The sequence below is a fragment of the Eumetopias jubatus genome, unplaced genomic scaffold, assembly GCF_037043125.1.
Source record: "Eumetopias jubatus isolate StellerSeaLion01/CBP00866 unplaced genomic scaffold, mEumJub1_p1.0 scaffold_26, whole genome shotgun sequence".
Taxonomy (NCBI): domain Eukaryota; kingdom Metazoa; phylum Chordata; class Mammalia; order Carnivora; family Otariidae; genus Eumetopias; species Eumetopias jubatus.
The window spans coordinates 26,619-32,655 of NW_028274832.1; positions in this window are offsets into that span (position 1 = coordinate 26,619).

Sequence of the window (6,037 nt, forward strand, 5' to 3'; positions counted from 1 at the left end):
TTAGAAAATTAGAAATGAAGGAACACTTCCTAATTCATGGTGCCTAGCATTACCCTGATTCCAGAACCAGACAGACATTACATGAAAAGAAAATTACAGACTAATATCCCTCATGAACATATATGCATAAATTCTAAACAAAATTTAGCAAATCAAATACAGCAATATATAAAAAGGATAATACAGTATGACTTTTGAAAAATCAGTGAATGTAATTACTATATTCAAACCCTAAAAAAGAAAAGTCACCACAATACATGCAGAAAAAGCAGGAAAGAAATTCAACATTCATTCTTTTTTTTTTTTAAAGATTTTATTTATTTATTTGACAGAGACATAGCAAGAGCAGGAACACAAGCAGGGCGAGTGGGAGAGGGAGAAGCAGGTCTCCTGCAGAGCAGGGAGCCCGATGCAGGACTGTATCCCAGGATCCCGGGATCATGACCTAAGCCGAAGGCAGATGCTTAACGACTGAGCCACCCAGGCACCCTCAACATCCATTCTTGATAAAATCAGCAAACTAGGCATGAAAAGGAATTTCTTCATCCTAATAAAGAGCATCTGTAAAAACCATACAGATAACATCATGCTTAATAAAGACTGAATGCTCTTTTCCCTGCGAATAGAAATAAGGCAGGGATGTCCCCTCTCACCACTTCTATTCAACATTGTTCTGGTGATTTTTAGAAAGTAAAGGACATTGAGGTTGGAAAGGAAAAAGTGAAACTGTTTCTATTAACAGATGATAGGGTTTTCTATATAGAAATTGTGATGGAATCTGTTCTTAAAAAGCTATTAGAACCAATAAATGAATTTGCAGGGTTGCAGGATACACGATAAATATACAAAACTCAATTGCATTTCTATATTCTCGCAATGAATAATTGGATATTGATTAAAAAAAACAAGCCCACTTGTGTACAGTAGCATCATAAACCTGATATACTTAGGGATGTGTGGGACCTGTATACCATAAACTATAAAACACTGCTGACAAAAATTAAAGAATGCCACAATAAATGGAGAGATATACCATGTTCATGGATAAGAAGACAATGTTAAGATGTCAGTTTTCCCCAGATGGGTCTCCCAATTAAATGCAACCTCATTCAAAATCCCAGCAGGCTTTTTTTTTTTTTTGTAGAAATTTAAAATCTGATCTGAAATTCAGATAGGACTTCAAAGGACTTAGAATAGTCAAAACAACTTTGAGAGAGAACAAAATTGGAGGACTTACTACCCAACCCGAAGACTATATTAAGGCCATAGTAATCATTGATGGTGTGGTATTGGCATAAAGATAAATAGATCGACTCGATGGAATAGAGGATCCAGGAATATATCTACACATATATTGTCAATTTACTTTCAAAGAAGGTGCAAAGGCAATTTGGTGGAAAAAGGGTATTCTTTTCTACAAATGGTGTTGGAGCAATTGGATAATCATAGGGAAAAAAATGAACTTCAGTCCATACCTGGCACCATATACAAAAGTGACTCAGAGGGATCATAGATCTAAATGTAAATCTTAAAACTGTAACCCTTGTAGAAGGAACCATAGGAGAAAGTCTCAGTGTTACTGGGCTAGACCATATAATTTCTTGGGTAAGATGGTCTGTAAAAGAAAAAATTGGTAAATCGGACTTTGTCAAAATGAAGAAATTTTGTTCTTTGAAAGATACTTGTTAAAAAAATGAGAAGACAATCTACAGATGGGGAGAAAATATCTGCAAATTATATACCTGATAAAGGACTTGTATTCAGCATATATAAAGAACTTGACAGACTCAACAATAAGTAAACAATCTAATGAAACAATGGGCAACAGACTTGAAGAGACTCTTCACCAAAGAAGATATACATGGGTGGCAGATAAGTTAATGAAGATGTTCATGTTATTCTTTATTGATTAGGGAAATGTAAATTAAAACAGTAAGGAGATACCACTTTATACTTGTTAGAATGGCTAAAACTGAAAAGATTCCTCATAGCATATTTTGGTGAAAACAAAGGTTTTGTGTTTTGTTTGTTCCTGTGTCTCCTGTGCTTGGAACGGTGCCTTCTAAATAAGGGTGTTGAAAGAACGTTGGTTTCCCATTTTCCAAAGCACTGAATGATAAGTGCATGTGATAGATTGAATTTATGCTTAGCATAATTTTATCTTTAACTTTTGATTTTATAAGTATTATAGGCATTATTTTGGCACGCCTGGGTGGCTCAGTTGGTTAAGCGACTGCCTTCAGCTCAGGTCATGGTCCTGGAGTCCTGGGATTGAGTCCCACGTTGGGCTCCCTGCTCAGTGGGAAGTGTACTTCTCCCTCTGATCCTCCCCCCTCTCATGTTCTCTCTCTCTCTCTCTCTCTCTCTCATTCTCTCTCAAATAAATAAAAATCTAAAAAAAAAGTAGGCATTATTTTGAAAATTGTTTTAAATTTGAGTGTTATACTATAAAAGGTATAAGATGTTTGGCCAAACGTAATCCCAAAGACAGACTTAGTCTTCTTTTTCTAAATCTATTTTTATTGTCATCTTAGTATCTTTTTATTGTGGTTTTACAAGAGTACAGAATGTGTCAAAAAGGGAAAAGGTAATATGAATTTGCCTGCCTCTCTTACATTTTCCTTCCCACTTAGAATTGCTTACTTAAACTTCTATGATATAGTGGTTTTTAAAAATCCCAGGAGTTAGTTCTGCCACTGGCTCTGCAACCTTGGCTAAGTTATATAACCAGCCTGTTCCTCTGTCTTGTTGGGGGATTCCTATGAAGAGTATGTGAGTTTGTATAATATTGGTAAATCACTCAGAATAGTGCTTGGCACAGAAGGGCTCAATAGATGCTAATTATTACCCTTAGTGTTTTTACTAGGCTTAAGTTAAATGATATTATGCATGTACAATGTCTAGTAGAGTATCTGGCATTTATTAAGTGCTCAGTAAATGCTAGTGGATCTAATTTAAATATTCAGTTGCCAGTATGTCTAAAGAGACTGTGTCTTTGGATCTCTGCATTTGTCATATCTTTAGTGAATTTGTTTTAGGACATGAGGAAAAATATTTCTAGTTTCTATATTGGCTTTTCCTAATAGGTTACAAGTTACAAAGTTACAGAAATTTGGATGTGTAATTGTTTTCTCATTTCTAAGTTTAGGTGATTCGTTAGTCCACTGTCCTCAAGTTTATGTTTATTTTTATTAGTAAAAAGTATAGATCTTCGACTAATACCATAATTTAGCATAGTAATTTTTTTTTACAAGGCCTGTCTCTAATCTTTATTCTTTTTTTTGCTATCTCCTTATAGGCTTGTGGAATCTTGCTCCTCTCTTTTCCAACCTTTGTTTATTTGTGTTGATGCCCTTTGCCTTTTTCTTTCTGGAATCAGAAGGTTTTGCTGGCCTGAAAAAGGTAAGGGAATCATATTTTGGAATTAAACTTGTCAAATTAAGAAGTATACGTCATTCATGTTGAACTAGTAAAAGCAGGCTTGAGCCACCATTTGAAATACAAAAGTTTAATTAGTAATAATAACATCTTATTAATATTAATCATGTTGACAATACTATTAATAATAGTGCATATTGAATGATTTTGTGTGCCCACAGGGAGGAAGTCATCTTTTGGCCTTTGAATGTTTACTTGGTGGAATGTTTGTAGAGAATAAAGCTGATAAAATAGCCATTCTTCCTTTCCTAGGCTCTCTCGCATTTAGTTTAAAGCATGACATGAAATTCTCAAAATAGTAAAACATATCTTGATGTAAAAGTTATTTTATATCTAGTATTTTCAGAAGAGTAGCATTTTATAAAATCAAACATGCCCTGGAGATAGTCAAATTCTCAAGATACTGTGAGTTACTGATCTTAGTGAATGTGGGAGGTTAGAAGTGAGCAAAACAGGAGACTTTGCAAGGGCATCTTAAACAATCAGTCCAGACTGTATCACTGGTAATAACTTCATCTGTCTTTGAATATAACATTTTAAAGTGAAATGAACAATGTTTCTGTTTATAGCTCGTGGAGGTCTTTGCTATAAACATTTGGAATATAATACAAAGATTTATGTAGTTAATACTTTTTGGCAAAAATGAGTTCTAGGTTACAGTTTATTTATAGACACATTACACCTTTTTAGTTGTTAGTTCTATTCATATTGTGATACATGAAGTGAAAGTATGCCTATGTATCTTATTGTTGAATAATACTATAATGCCAGTTCCATAAATTTGGCAAGGGAAGCCATAAACTGTGAATTTATATGACTTTTTATTTCATATAACTTTTTGTAGGTACTTAGGAATGAAATTGTTTAGTTTCACATTTTGATAAGTCTTCTGATTTTAAACCTTAAGTGCAGCACTTTTTAGGTCTGTGTGTTGAAGGATGCTGGGAAAGAGTCACAGAGGTGATAAAGTATTGTTTTAGTGGATGCACCTTTTTGCTTTCTAGATATTATTCCATACTTGAATAGTTTGAAGCTGAAAAACTCAGCGTTGATTTCATATATAGTAAATGTGCTGAGATCAGAATGGATGGTTGTATTTGGTAGTCAACCCTGACATTGAGAAAACTGGCTTTGGTATATTGGAATTGTTTTTTATCATGATGTATTTGAATTATTTAAGTCATCTGTATAATGTGAAAGAATTGTGTAGTTTCAGTTTAAAAAGCTCTTTGAGTGTTTATGACTTCTTGAAGAAATTATAGGAGTTTTGCTGAATGGGATTCAATACAAACCTTCCTTTTGTAAGGAGAAAACTGAGGTCCAAATATATTAAATATTATTAAATTGTCTAAGGGCCATATATGTACAATTCCAGAACTGGTACTAAAACCTAGGGTCACTTTTAACCACCCCAAAGTGGTTGTGATCTTCACACGTCAACACTGTGGAGTGTACTGAGGCCGCCCAAGGGGATGAGGTGGCCGAGGACAAGTGAGGCTGGAGCAGAGAAGAGGGCTACACGGCCTGCTGCGGGGGGAGGAAGCGGAGGGGACTGCTGAGCAGGTCCTGCCAGAAGGCAGGGGAGCAAGAGAAGTGTGGTTTTCTGGGAGCCAGAAGACAGAGTTTCTAGAAGAATGGAATGGAAAGAACATCAAGAAGAAGTGAGAGCATAGGAGACACTTGAGAAAGCGATTTCTGTATAATTTTAGAGCCAAAGCTTTTGATGGATATTCATTCATTCAACAGAGTTTTACTAAGCACCTACTAGAAAGTAATTATTATGCTACTGTAGGACCTTGCTGGGGACAGAAATGAAGTCAGGGCTTCTGCCTCCCAGGGGTAGGCGGAAGGAGAAAGAAGAGGTGCAGTCTGCCAGGACGCAGTGTGATGGACTTTCATACCGCTGCGGTCGGGGGCACTGTGGAGTGAAGAGCTTGATTTGCCTAGGGAATTGGGGGAAGGCACGGGTTCTGACTGGATTGCGGGAATGGCTGACCCTTAGCTACAGAAGGGAGAATTGGTGAGAGATCAGGGTGCGTGGAATCTTGCTGGGGTCACATCCTGGAGGCCTTGAATCCTCTGCCAGTTAGTTTGGATTTTGTGCTCCATTATCTATAGATAATGGAGTTGGCAACAGAATTTTGAAAAAGATTTTTGCATCTACTGTTTTATTTGAGTATGGAGATAAATGCACATGTCAGAGTTTAAACATACGTCACTAAGGGAAGGAGTACATGTGGAGACACCACCATACTGAATCGGTCACGCACCTTGTCCTGCTAAACAGCCTTGCAGCATAGGTCCCCAACATTGTTGTGCTGATGTTTGCGTTAAATATGCAGATTGTTCTTTTGTCCTATCTCTGCCTTGTGTGTAATCTTGCCAAGTACAAAAACAATTGGTAAAGCTCAGTGTTAAGTGTAATTTCATATTTGGTAGTATACGCTTCTCTACCTAATTTATACTCTTTATAAAATTCTAGTTTTTAGTTAAATAGGTTATTTTAAAAAACAGTGTGTAATGTGGACAGACCTCTTGTCTCCAAATTGTCTTCCTCCCTTGTTGTGAACTAACCAACTAGAAGAGGGACTTGGCTACA